Genomic DNA, 14,543 nt, shown 5'->3' on the forward strand with positions numbered 1-14,543 from the left:
AAACATACCTAATCACTATTTAGTTAGCATAATTTGAAGCTCAAGGTTTAGACAATCAAGCAGTGTCTATTCTTGTATAACGAATGAATGTGTGCGCGCGTGCGTGTGTGTGTGCGATATTACAGAGCCTTGTGCCGAAATCCCAGAGGTATGATGCCATATGTACTCCAACATCCTCAAAACCCAATAAGCATTTTGCAAGATCTAAATTAACATCTGTTTTAGATTTTTTTTGGCCAGGTAATCACAGATACATCATTCAACGAAAGAAATTATAAGTCAACAAGGAGATTCAACATATAAAATTCGATACAGTGATTTGTGTCACCTTTCCCTTGTGGAACATTTGCAAAATACCAAAAAACGGTTTGTGAAAGAGGCATGAAACATAGCAGTAATTTTGATATATAGGATTCCTATCACTTGCTATGTAACCAACATTAAAAGATGAGTATCTTTTAAGAGTAAGTAAAACACATTGCACAGATCATACAAACCCAGAATATGGAAATCATAGGTAAGCTGTCAGCCAACATAATTATCGAACTAAATCAAATTCTCCGATACTATGTGGTCTATCATGTGGTACCTTCATGATTACTTGCACCAATCATGATGGCAACCGTGTAAGCATAAATATCAGACTCAGATTCTAAGTGAGGCTTTGACATCAAAATTTTGATACATTCATATTCAATACATCATTTAAAAAATTCTTTCATCAAAATTTAAACATATTTGAATGCATCCTTCAAGACTGCGCTACAAGTAGGTCTAAACAACACGCCGAGCAAAGGTTAAATACCCAGTGTGAACTTTTGTCTCTGGATTTGGTTTAGCCACAACCATACGGACCTTCTCATTTTTCAGTGTCGCTCCTCTCTCACTCGTTGTACTCGAGCTGTTATCTTTTGACATTTCAGAACAGAGCCTCTTACAAGGCAATGAACTGAAGGAACCATGTGCATCAGATGATTGCTCTTCTGTCATTTTTGTAAATGAATGTTCACGAACCTCGTATGTGCGGAGGAGGATCTCAAAGGTCCGGACATCTACATTAAGACGTTATGGTCAATTATCAAATTTGAAAAGCACAATTTCTCAGTGAGAAAAAGATAATGGTAGAAAATAACTAATATCTAGCCCTGAAAGGAGCAGAAGTTTGTTAAAATTCTAGACTCAATACATAGATTATATTGTGAACTTGAGATATAATTAAATCAATGATCAGAAATGGTCCATCTTATTTCAATTTTCTTACGGGAATTAAATTTGACAGTCCGCTTGCAGAAAAAGACTAACCTGTAAAAGCCTTACTGGTCAAAACTTCACATGTATGCTGTACCTGTTCAATGCAAGGAGAAAATGAACATAAAACTCCATCAGGTTTTAATACCTCTGCTGCTGAGGCAAGAGCCAACCATGGTTGAGGAAGATCTAGAAACAAAGCATCAACCTCGCCACAAAAATTATTTGGGAATCCAGTGCCTTGAATGTCACGAACTTCTAATGTTATAAGACTGCTCAAGCCATTCTTTTCAAAGTCCTCCCTGAGAATGCGAAGGAAATAAAACAGTAAGTTACTACCAACCTCGTATGCGTTACTGTTTAATCTACTAAAGGTTAGATAAGTTTAGAAGGTTTGAAACCAGCTATACCTTGCAGAATTTGCCCGGAGTTCATGGGAATCAAAGGTATGAACCTGACCCGAAGGTGCAACAGCCCGTGCAAGTGAAGTGGTGAGTGACCCACTTCCAGTACCAGATTCCATTACCACACAACCAGGATAGATTTCTAAAAATAAGATAACAAAGCTGATATCTGCTATGTATAGTATCTGTGTCCTGTGACTTAGCACAAGTGTCCAAAGCTCAGGTGTTGGGGCCAATATATGGACAAAACCACCCTTTTTATTGACGACCTTGCTTCCAAAAGGCTTTCCAATCCGAGTGTTCAAACACACCAAATTTGTTCTGAAACTGTGCCCCGCTGTTTACAGTGACAGCTCTCATATGGTCATGTCTCTCATAGACAATGACTAAATCACCTTCTTTTATCCGACGCCCAAATGTAGTCTTATTTTCAGGTGGCATGGGAAGCATTTCTGCTTTATAAGTATCTGCTTCCTCCTATTTTGAAAATATAATCTGAAGGTAAATTAACATTTCAAAAATGACTCTGCATAAGATCTGAAAGTCTGGACCATTAAGACCTGAGAATGTGATAGATTAATTTATAACATCAAAAAATAAATAATATGTTACAAATAGTGTAATTAGGATTGAAATGATTTCACAAGTATAAATATTCATAAAGATCAACCAAGCTATTAAAAGCATGCCTTTGCCTGTTCTTAAAAAGATAAAAGCATAATAATTTTGGACAAAAAAAGTTTGTAAAACTGTGTCATCCAAGTAAATATTACTGTTTACATATTTACTATAAAACTTACAATTTTGCTCATTTAGAAATATATTTCATGTGCTTGCAATCGGAACTTAAATTGCATCTTTGAGTAAGGAAAGAAACAATCCAAATATACACAAATCATCTATGTGAGAGAAAACTAACCATCTGAGGGCCAGGATAGAACCCAGTAGATAATGCAACGGAAGAATTTCAGTTAGGTTATGTGCCTAAACAATTTATGTTTAAGATAGCATTTCAAATATGCAGAGTGCAACATTAAAATGAAAAGCAGAGAAGATATTCGACAAACAGATTAGAACTGAATAATAAAACTGTATTGTCCTAGATTTGTGCAACATCTATGAGAGCACACATCCTACCAAGACCAGCTATGTATATTAATATGCAAAGAGGGAGGAAAACAAGATGTCAGGTAGGAACCACAATGATTCATATTCTGCTTCAACTATCAAAACTTCATATTCTGTAATAACCACCCTTAGTTACCAGTAGATTTGTTTTTTTCTGTCATTTTTATTAGATCTTAACAGTCTTAATTGACCAAGCAATTTCTTCCCAATTTAGAAGTATTGGCTTCATAACCTTACCAGTGGCAAAACATAATAACCTTCCTTGATTACCACTAAATTTGTTTTCTACTATCATTCTTATTACATCTTAACACAGTCTTAATTGACCAAGAAACCTCTTTCCAACTCTAACAGTAGTGACTTAGTAACCTTACCAATGGCAGCAAATCTATGCTACAATCTTACATTCTTGTACCAAATACCAAGATACCGGACCAGATGCACACCAGCAGGCTCCACACTAGATGTGGATGTGCTCCAGTCTCAGTACGCTGTCCAGATGTTCTGATTTTATTACTTAGTTTTGAAACTCATTAGTATAAATCAGAACTTGAACAAATTTGGGATGGACAATTTACTTATTAGAGCATTTCAATTGTCATCAAAGTTTACTGATTTTGAGCTTCATACAGGAACAGTGAACATGTTGGGATCAAAGACTGAATATAGTGCAAGGAAAGTTCAAACGATGTTGATGCTCAAGCAAATGCATGAAGGTAAATTCAAGGATCAAGTGTGAAGAACCATTGCAACATCAAAAGTCACATGAAGAAGAAAGGAATTCGCAACTTCAAGGAGGCAATAATAAGAGAAGGAATTGGGATTGCAATTTCAAAATCAAGTTGTCATGAAGGAAAGACACGAAGGCAAGTTTGAGTTCAATGACAAGAAGGGAATTTGAAGACAAGATCGCATTAAGAAGAATTCAAAGAGCAAGGAAAACAACAAGTTCCACAAATGAAGAAGATTATCATTATCTCTTGCATTTCCTTTGGAAATCCAAGATCAATTAGAAGGTTCCAACAACATGAACATCGACAAGTTCAAGACATGAAAAAGGAACAAGGCAAGATATTTATATAAGCACAATATCAAGGACAGTTCAAAGAAAAGATACAAAAATGGCGAGGATGAACAACATTCACAAAGATGAAGCGATCTGGGAATATGAACCAACACCATCACAATTAATTGAAGGCTTCAAAATGTCAAGTATCAAGAGATTGCTCAGGATGTGGAGACTTCTTTACGATGATCAAGAAGTGGGTGTTAAATCAAAGATACAGATATGCATATTGAGGTGGTATCCACTCATCTTCAAAATATCGAACAATTTCAAGTCGATGTATCCAAGTTTGTTACATCCCATATTTTATTTTAATTTAAAAATGTTTTGAAAATATACTATAGCCATTGAGATTTCATGTGAAGTGCAAATGGTTGGTTAAATTGGTTATTTATTATGATTTCATGTGAAGTGGAAATGGTTGGTTAAGCTGGATATTTGTTAAGATTATATTATTGGCATTGGAATTTATTCGGACTGTACTTTCACTATGTTATTGTTCTTTTACAGGTGGACAACAAAGGGGGAAAGCATTAACAAAGAGGGATAAGGGTACAAACACCAAGCTGCCACCAATTTTGTCAGGGATTCCTCCAAACCACTTTGGCCACGGAAAAGCAGACTAGTGTAGGACAAATAATACCAAGCTTCCACTCTAAGCTGACTATGTCATCAAATTTTTTAAAAATTATTTATGTTTACATAAAAAAAAAAAACTATGTTCCCTGGGGACACGTACCCGGCCAAAATTTAGGAGTTTTCGAGAAGGACGTCCTAGGGACAAGTATGGGACATCCCCCAGCCGTTCCCAAAAAAGGTAAATTTGCAGGGGACCTCTCTAAAACTTGGGGATGCCTAGGAGAAAAAAAAGGGGGACAGTCGGCCATACCCAGTACAAAAAGGGGACATCTAGACAAGCCCCAGCCGTACCAAGTACGGCCGGCCGTCCCCCTTTTTTTGTATGCAAAAAGTTAAAAAAGTGAACATTAAAAAACATTTTTAAGCCTCCCAACTAAGTCACCCAGGTTGGCCCCACCCCTTCAAAAGCCCTAAAAGGTTTAAACTCACCACATTTTAATTGTTTCTTCATTTGTTTGGTTTTCATTTTCTATTGCAGCTAGCTAGAGTTTTCATTTTGCAAAAATAGGAGGTGATATTTTTGCTTCCAAGAGCTTGACCAAGGGTTTGACCTTCCATTTTGTGCAACATGTATGGAACTCTTTATGCTTCCATCTATCATTTTTTAAATAGATTTGCAACTTGCAGAGTCTGTTTTCTTCTTGTTTTTTCATTGTTTCATCTCATATATCTATTGCATATTTAAACCTCAAAACAAAGCACAATGAGTAGTAGTGGGAGTACTAGTAGTAGTAGTGATGAGGAATAAAATGTGGTTGGGGTTGATGTTGCTAGTAGTGAGACTAAGAAAAGAGCCGATCCTAAATCTGATTTGTTTAAATGCCCTTTCACCATTATCAAGAATTTTGCTAAGGGTCCTTTCAATACGAAAAAACCTCTTTTTCAATATGTCACACCTAGGGTAAAAGATAAAAAGAATTCAAGAGGGACTACGGTGTGCGATTGCCATGTTTGTCTTTGATGATTTTATGGGCAACTATACAAGCGTGAAGTCACACTTTTTAGGTTTTTCATGCCAAGGAGTCAAAGCTTGTCCTAAATTGACTAATGAACAAAAATTAGAATGCCAAAGATTGCACTTAGAAGTTGAAGTGGAGGGGCACAATTTGACAGTGACATCATTATCAATTCTCTCACAATCATCTAGGCATATGTCATCCGCCATTGGTAATAGTGGCAACCCTACTGAGTTTAGGGGGAAGAGAAAGATGAGTAGTGGTGAGAAGGACTCGGTGGAAAGTATGTTTGATTCTTAAGCAAAAGAAAAGTGAGGCATCCATTGGTAGATTCTTTGTTGCTAATGGTATCCCATATCATGCAACCCATTCCACTTATTATAAACAAATGGTGAAAGATATATTGAGCATGAATTCCACATTTGTACCCACTAGTGAGCATAAGCTACAAACCACCATCCTAGATGAAGAGTACTCAAAAGTTTCTTTGTTATTTGAGGATATGAAATGCACTTGGGTTAGGACGGGTTGCTCTATTGTGATGGATGTGTGGACCGATGTTAGAGATCGACCAATCATTAATATCACTGTCACATCTCCTGTTGGTTCTTAGTTTTTGAAAGCCATAGATTGTTCAAGAAAGAAGGATGCAGAATTCTAGTTCACCATTTTGAGAGGTGTCATAGAGGAGATTTGGTCGTCTAGCATTGTACAAGTTATCACAAATTCTACACCTGTGTGCAAATCAACTAGAATGATGATAGAGGGTGCTTATGGGCACATCTTTTGGATCATTTGTTTTGTTCATTCTTTAAACAATGTATTGAAGGATATAGGGAAGATTGAATGGGTGAAATAGCCGATGATAGAAGCTAGAGAAGTGCAAATGTTTATTTGCAACCACCACACTTCACTTGCTCTATTCAGGTCCTTCTCTAAGAAGAAGTTCCTCAAACCAGCCAAGACAAGGTATGTCAATTTTAATTATAGTTTGCTTTTAGTTGTTTTAGCTTTAAGTTATTTTTAAAAATTATTTATAAGTGTTACAAACTTACACATGATGCTTTTAGTCATAAATTATAATTGTTGCTATAGGTATTGCACATATTTCATCTTGATGGAGAGGATGATTGAAGTGTATGAGGCCCTTCAATTGATGGTGGTGACTCCAGAGTGGGGACGATGGTCTAATTCTAAGTCCTCTGAAGGAAAAGCAGTGAAGTAAAGGATCCTTGATGAGAGATGGTGGTCCACAATGAGGTAAGTTGCTGATTTTTAATTTTAATATTAGTCTTTTGCTTGCTGATTTTCCTACTAACAGTCTTAAAATTCTTCAAAATTCTAATTTTGATTTTAATTTTTGATCTTGCAGATATATTTGCTCTATCATAGCACCCTGTGTAGATGTCATTAGATATGATAATACTGAGGCTCCTAGTTTGGGAGAGATCTATGAGACTATTGACAGCATGTTGGGAAGATGAAGAGAGTTGTTGCAACAAAAGATCCTACATTGGGGTTTTACGAGGAGCATATTAGGCCTATTGTGACGCGTAGGTGGAACATGATGAATACCCTGCTTCATATGGCACCCTTTGCTCTAAATCCCAAATGGTATGCACAATTGGGTAGAAGGGGCCTCCCATGTAGTGATCCTGAGGTATTGGATGGCTTTACAAGAGCAATTGATAAGATGTATTCAGCTCAAGATGCCTCTACTCTTTGTGCACAGTTCATTGACTTCACCAACATTCGTGGCCCAAACTTGGGTAAGCCACAAGCAAGGTTGGATAGACCTGAGTTAAAAATACTTGTCAAACGCCTCCTTGCACAAGTTGCTAGCTCCTCAACTACAAAGAGGAATTGGTCCACATATTCATATATCCACTCTATCAAGAGGAACAGACTTACCTCTAAAAGAGCGGAGAAGCTAGTGATAGTGTATCATGCTCTTCGACTTGTAGATCGTCAGAATCCAAAGTATAGGTAGACACCAACTTTACGATGGGATGTTGAGCCTAAGGATGTCGCCTAGATAGATGAGGATGACATAGCACCATGACTAGTTGGGGTTCCATTAGATGAGACTATGCTTCCCATAGAGAATGATAGTGAGGACTCTGATTTTGAAGCCATAGCGGTAGAAGGAGAATAAGAGCAACAATCTACTTCATTTTTTTATGTTTTTTTATGTTGAACATGAACATAATTATGATACATTGATACTTATTACTTTACGGCAGCCCTCTAGCCTTTGGGCCTATAGCTTTGGGCATATTTAGATCTTGATTTTCAGATTTACAATGTTTACCATTATGACATGATATTGTTAATGTTCACTAATATTGACATGTATTTTGACAATTGGGTAATGAAATCAGATATTATTTCCTACATGGCATTCAAATGTTGTATGTTATGGTTCTATAATGTTTGAATGACATGCTTTGTGTTTAGTTTCATATGAATGACATGTATATTTATAAATTTCAATGTATATTTTAAAATTTCCCTATATATATATAGTCATCCCTGTTTTTCGTCCCCCCCCCAATCCCCAAAATCACCAAAAGAATTATCGTCCCGAAAACCCATCTGCCATCCCTTGCCATCCCCGTACCGAAAACTTGAGGTAACATAGATAATAAATGAAATATAATTACTACTTTTAAATTGAAATTTGGATGTTCTGCATTATTTGGTGTCAAATGTATTATATTATATAAGTAATACCCATAGTACACTTACTTTGTCATATAATGTATACACACACACACACACACACAAAATAATGTGTAGAAGTATACATGAATAGTATACACATTATTTATATAATAGTATGGGTGAAGTTTTAATTCCCACATTGAATTTAATTTTAACTCAAGAAAAGTCCATCAGCCTCCTATAAATCTTTTATTATTAAGGCCTTTCATATTTCTTCCAATATTGCATTTTCCATCGGTTAAGATTGTAAAATATATCTGCATGTCTTCGCCACCCTTTTCTTTCATGCAAATCGTAACTCCATTCAGTTTACTCATTCTTTTTCCACGTTGGCCGAAGGAAAGGGGAGATCATTCTCCTTTATAATTATCAGGTGCAGCTAATCATTAGCTCGCGCAACTCGCTAAGTTATATCAAACACAAAATTGCTTGTACGCACTGCAAACCTTGGGGTTGCTTCATTTGATCTGACATTGTCAAATTGTATACCATTTGATGGTTCCTTGTTCAAGAGAGGATAAATACTTGGTATTTTATTCTGCAAGTCGGAGTGGTCATAATACTCACATCAACATTGCAGAAATGAGGATCTAATGTTTGATATGCAGGAAATAGTACTTAATGTTTGATAACAGATGGTTGACACTTTGTATTTAGATTATATTCTGATGTTCTGATTATAATAATAAGTCAATATAAGATATATCCGGAAAGATGGAAGTATGACAAGTCGGAATATTCAATAAAGTTTATTTGAAAACCTCTCGAGTCTTGGGAGAATGCTCTGCATTCCTCAACATAATATGATGGCAGCTTGCAGTTCTGGTTACAGTGACTATGTACTATGAATATTGCACTATCATATTTTCAGGTCTCCAGTTGTTCTTTTGAAAAAGTTATGATGCATTGTTAGCTGACAATCAAGCTAGCAATTAGGAATGGATCAGACAGGCCTACAGAATGCACCCTATTGGTATATTAGATTATGCTATTTGGTGGACTTGGTCAGATACTTTGTGCAGTGTTTCGGTTCAAATACTTTGTCAGACTGCTCTGCAAGTGAAGATATGTTGTCTGAAGTGCGATATGTTAGCTTTTGGTCAACTCAACTTTTTGAAATGATTTGAGTCTTATTGGTTCAGATATAGTCTTTTTGAAATGATTTGAGTCTTATTGGTTCAGATATAGTCTTTTTGAAATGTTATTAAGTCGACTGGAAAAATGTTTTTGAAGTCTTTCTACATTACATTTTGGACCGGCTTTGGTCAATATTCTGACGTGCGTGCCATGATCAATCATATCATTTAAGGAAAACTTATTGAGATGCATTTGGGTCCCCTTTATCCAATTTTTTCAAAGAACAAACCACCATATATAAATGTGTGCAAATAGATGAGCAATGAAAGAGTGTGTGAGAAAATTGTTGAGTGTGTGGATCAAATGTGAAGATGAAGTGATGCAAATAAAGAAGACCAAAGTGTGAATTACTGAATCAAATAAAAATGTTATTAGAAGCTGATCAGAAGGTCCTATATCTTTTAATTTCATATTTTTTCTACACCTGCCAGGGGGTTGTGCGCTCTCTTATCAACTTTATTCAGATCTATTTATGTGCAGGTTCTCTTAGGGACAGTGAGTTCTTTGTCTTCTTGCCTAAAACTTTGCAATCAATTATTTCATATAGTGAGTGCAATTCTCACCATTTTTCTTACCCATGTTGGGTTTTCCACGTAAATTTGGTGTTTGTGTGTGTTTGTTTTCATTACTATATCTTTTACTGATTATTTATTGGATCAATAAGTAACTAAGAATTGTGGCAGAATATTTTACCAATCAACAGAACAAAAGAATTGTGGCAGAATTGTTAAGCATTTGTTTAAGTTTATTCACCCCCCCCGTCTTAGCATCCATAAGTGTTCAACATTTGGCATCAGAGCAAGGTTCTTCTAAAAGAAGCCTAACTGCTAGAGGCAAATTTGAAACGGCGGATGAGCATGGCAACAAAGTACCTAAGTCTGATAGAACAAATTATACTTTCTACAAGGAAAGGATAGAATCACATTTGGACTCTATGTCATATGGAATTTTTTATGCTATCAGAAAATGTTATGTACCTCCACCATCAGGTACTCTCGCACCAGATGAAGTCAATGCACATGAGAACAATGCAAATGCAAAGAATGCTATTATCAGCGATCTAGGTGACTCAGAATTGCTAAAAGTCATGGGTTGAAAAACTGCATTTGATGTCTAGAAGAAGCCTGGCAGCATATGTGGAAACAAAAAGATTAAGCAAATTAAGTTGTAGAATCTAAAGCACAAATTTGAGAATTTGAAAATGTCTAAGGATGAGAAAATTGAAGACTATTTGCATTGGATAAATGAAATTGTCAATTCAATCAGAGGCTCCGGTAGAATCTTAGAGGACAATGAAGTGCTAATAGAAGTGATGACAACTATGAGTTAGACCCACAAAACCTTGTTGATTGCCATTCAACAGAGTCGTGATATGGAGAAAAACAGTTTGGAGGAGATTTATAATGTTGTCACTGCTTTTGAGCTGCCTAAACTTGAAGAAAACCAATAAGAGAGAAAGATGTTGCTTTCAAGGCAATTAAGAAGGCTGATGATGAATCTGATCCAAATGAAGAAACGAATTGGGTCCGAAGATTGAAGAAAGGATCCAACAAATATAAAGATAAGTTACCCTTCAACTGTTTCACCTGTAGAAGAACAGGGCAATATGCTATTAGAAGTCCTTTTAGTTAAGACATTAAGAAACCTAGTGATGATAAAAGGAAAGATAGTTATAACAGATATGACAGAAATGCAAGGGTTGATATTAAATAGCAATGATAAGAGTATGAAAAGTTCCTACTCCATCAAGACTCATTCATCAGAGGATCAAGGTAGAAATGTTTCAAATGCTGAAATATTTTTTTTGGTTATCAAGGAGAATGACGATAACAAATACGAAGTCAATATTTTGCAGAAGAAACTATAACCACTGCTCTACACACAAAAGAAGAATCCAAATCTTGGATTATTGAATCCGCTAGTTCAAATCATATAACAGATGACAAAAGAGTGTTACATGACAGAGAATCAGTCACATTTTCTAGCAAAGCTCTACAGTTATATGTAGTAAGGGAGCTATTTGTATTGACAGAAGCATAATGCTAGTGATGTCTATATGTTAAGGGTCTAAGGCGGAGTCTTTTAAGTGAGTCAGTTATGCAGTAAAGAATTTGAGGCTAGTTTTCCTGGAGGTAGATGTGAAATCAGAAAAGATTCCAGGAAACTTGTTGCAAAAGGTATGAGAAATGGTAATATCTACTATCTAAAGAAAACGATGGAGAAACTTACTCTTTGTCACTGACAAATGAATGTTGGCTACGGCACAAAAGAATGGGACAAATTAATTTTGACAATATGATTAAGATTGGTTCCTCTAACGTGGTAAGAGACATGCCAAGTATTAGCCTGCTAACACTATATGCAAGGAATGTCAAATGGAAAAGCAAACTAGGAATAAATTTAAGAATAAAGAATATTCAACCACAAGGCCTTTGGAGTTGATACATACCAATCTATGTGGACCTACAAGAACAAGAGGACTCGAAGGCGAAAAGTACTTCATATTACTTATTGATGACTATTCGAGAATGACATGGCTGACATTCTTAAGAGAAAAATTTGAATTCTAATTGGATTCAAAAATTTCAAATGGATGCTTAAATAAAATACTTGAGATTTGATAGAGTAGATTTTACATTATATAAGTTTCACAGCTTCTGTGAGAAGTATGGAATTAGAGGACATTTATATGCTTCTAGGACTCCATGGCAGAATGGAGTTGTTCAAAGGAAAAATAGAACAGTTGTTAAGATGGCTAGAGCAATGCTAGAAGATGCTAATCTACCTAATGTATACTGAAGAGATGTTGCGCACACTGTTGTCTATCTTCTAACAGAGTACAAATTAAAGTTAATCATACAAAGACTCCTCATGAGCTATGGTTTGGAAAGCTGCCTACAATCAAATATTTCAGAATCTTTGGAAGCAAATGCTATATCAGAATAGATAAAGGCAACCTTGGAAAGTTTGATGCAAGATTTGATGAAGGTATCTTCTTGGGATACTCTACTGCAGGCAAGGTATACCAATGCTTTAAATGGTTGAAGAAAGTTGTGGAAAGTGCAAATATCCAAGTAGATGAAGAATGGAATTAGTGTACTCCCGAACCTGAATTCAGTTAGAAAAGGTTCTTGTTATTCCCATGCAAAAAAGGAAAGCTCAAAAAGGTAATGGAGGGTGAAAAGAAGAAGAAAGAATCTGAACAAACACCAAGGCCACTTGCTAGATATGCTCAGAGGGATCATTCTGAAGATCAAATTCTTGAATGCTAGGTGATGCCCATTTTTCATCAAAATTGCTCGATCTCTTCTCCTAAATCATTACTCTAAAACAAAATGAAGTGAGAAATCAAGTGGGCGTAAGCACATCGCCTCCTTGCACTTATCAAAGGCTTGCTATACCCAATCTGATAATTAGAAGGCTCCCTTCTTTATTAAATCTACCAATGGTACCACTAAACCTGAAAAGCCCTTAACAAACTTCTTGTAGTAGCTGCAACAGCCAGAAAATCCTTTTAACCTAAATTACCAGTTCAAGTTTGGTTCCAAGTTTGGGTTCAAAGAACAGGTTTGCAGATATGGCAATATTTTAGAAAGGGATTTGGATTCATTTGGGTTCGTTCGTACAAAACCATGTAAGAATTATATATAAATACATAATTATAAAGCCTCAAAGCTTGAGCTAAGTATCAGATGTCACATAGTATCATAAAATTATATAATTTAAACAAGAAAAACACCATAAACTTTAAACCTTGTAATCATAGCATCGTGAATCATGATCATGCTATCATTTATTTCAAGTTCAACTTCAAAGATTTAAAACATTAAAATTAAATCATAACAGCAAGTTCCAGTATCACTGTTTCATGTTAAACTAAAGGGTTAAAATGAAAATTAGAAGCCTTCCACCTTTTAGCGTTATAAAATTTGCCAAAAAATGTCATTTTATTGATGTCCACAGGGCCCAAATCGTCGAAATCCATGCCAAGTTCGCCCAGGTTCGATCTGTTTGGGCATGGTTCGACCAGATTCTCTTTTCCAGACTGCCAGTTCAAACTGGGTCTCTGGATTTTGAACCCTGCTTGGACCAGCAGGTGCTCTGGACCAGGACCAGGTACCAGTTCGTACCCAGGCTGGTCTGGCAGGGTCTAGGGGCGAACCAGGGTAACTTAGCTTTTAACTCTGTCAATGTCTTCAAAAGAGGCCAATCTAAAATTGCACATATTTTTGTTGATCCACTTGACCATTCATAACAATAATTGTATGCTCCAAGTACAGGATTTATGTCGATTTGAAGTCACTTTCGGATTCCTTCACAAAGAAAAATTGCTGCTCTATTATGTCAAGTATCCATCAAGGTGCCTCAAGTGAACCTCCAACATTTTGCTATTTTTAAGAATGTCATCACAGAATACTAGCACAAATTTTCTCAATCAATCAACAAATACTTGGTTCATACAAGATTGGATGGTGGCCAGTGCATTTGTCAAGTTAAAAGGCATGACCAAAGCTCATATTGTACATAGTAACATCTGCAAAATCTTGTGCATGTCCTTCTCTCTTACCTTGATTTGATGATACCCTAAACAAAGATCAATCTTGAACAATTAAGCTGACCAATATAGCTCATCTATCAATTCCTTGATCCTAGAAATGAGATACCTATTATTGATTCTCTTCATGTTGAGATCCCTGTAGTCAATGCATGGCCTCATTGTGTCATCCTTCTTCTTAACAAAAACCACTAACAATGCAATGAGACTAATGTTAAGAAGTTAGCTTGTGTGAAATATATTGTTTATGTCTATCCTCAAGTTAATTTTACATAACTGATTCATTAATTGTATATATATATATATACATATAATATTTTATATATATATAATATATATATACACTTAAGATTATATTAAGAATCTACGTAATGTAATCAGTTTGTATGTAATCAAATTGCCAATAGCACATTATGTTAAATTGTAGTTCAATCAGATTGATATAATCATGAGCTTCATTATAAATGGTAAATCATCATTAGCTATATATTATTTATACATACATATTATTATATATATAATATATATATTACATATTATATTATATATATAATAATATATATATATATGGTTAGTTATATTAGATATACTAACAAATGATGATTAACTATAGAGACATATCTCTTTATGAGACATGTCTCCTCCTCTTCATATTTATATGAGAAGCAAATCTGCAATTGGAACAC

General features: G+C 35.5%; 1 pseudogene across 1 annotated transcript in view; it reads right to left on the bottom strand.

The window, feature by feature from the left end:
* Nucleotides 1-378: 378 nt before the first annotated feature.
* LOC149544953 (uncharacterized) overlaps nucleotides 379-14,543 on the bottom strand; it is a 50,597-nt pseudogene continuing 36,432 nt past the window's right edge. The window contains exons 2-4 of the transcript XR_016355087.1: nucleotides 1,659-2,129; nucleotides 1,303-1,550; nucleotides 379-1,052 (exon numbers count right to left, since the gene is read on the bottom strand). The product of XR_016355087.1 is annotated as an uncharacterized LOC149544953 (transcript). The remainder of the gene's footprint in view (nucleotides 1,053-1,302; nucleotides 1,551-1,658; nucleotides 2,130-14,543) is intronic.

The sequence above is a fragment of the Cupressus sempervirens genome, chromosome 8 (genome assembly GCF_028749045.1).
Source record: "Cupressus sempervirens isolate cs-2001-9-10 chromosome 8, ASM2874904v1, whole genome shotgun sequence".
Lineage (NCBI taxonomy): Eukaryota > Viridiplantae > Streptophyta > Pinopsida > Cupressales > Cupressaceae > Cupressus > Cupressus sempervirens.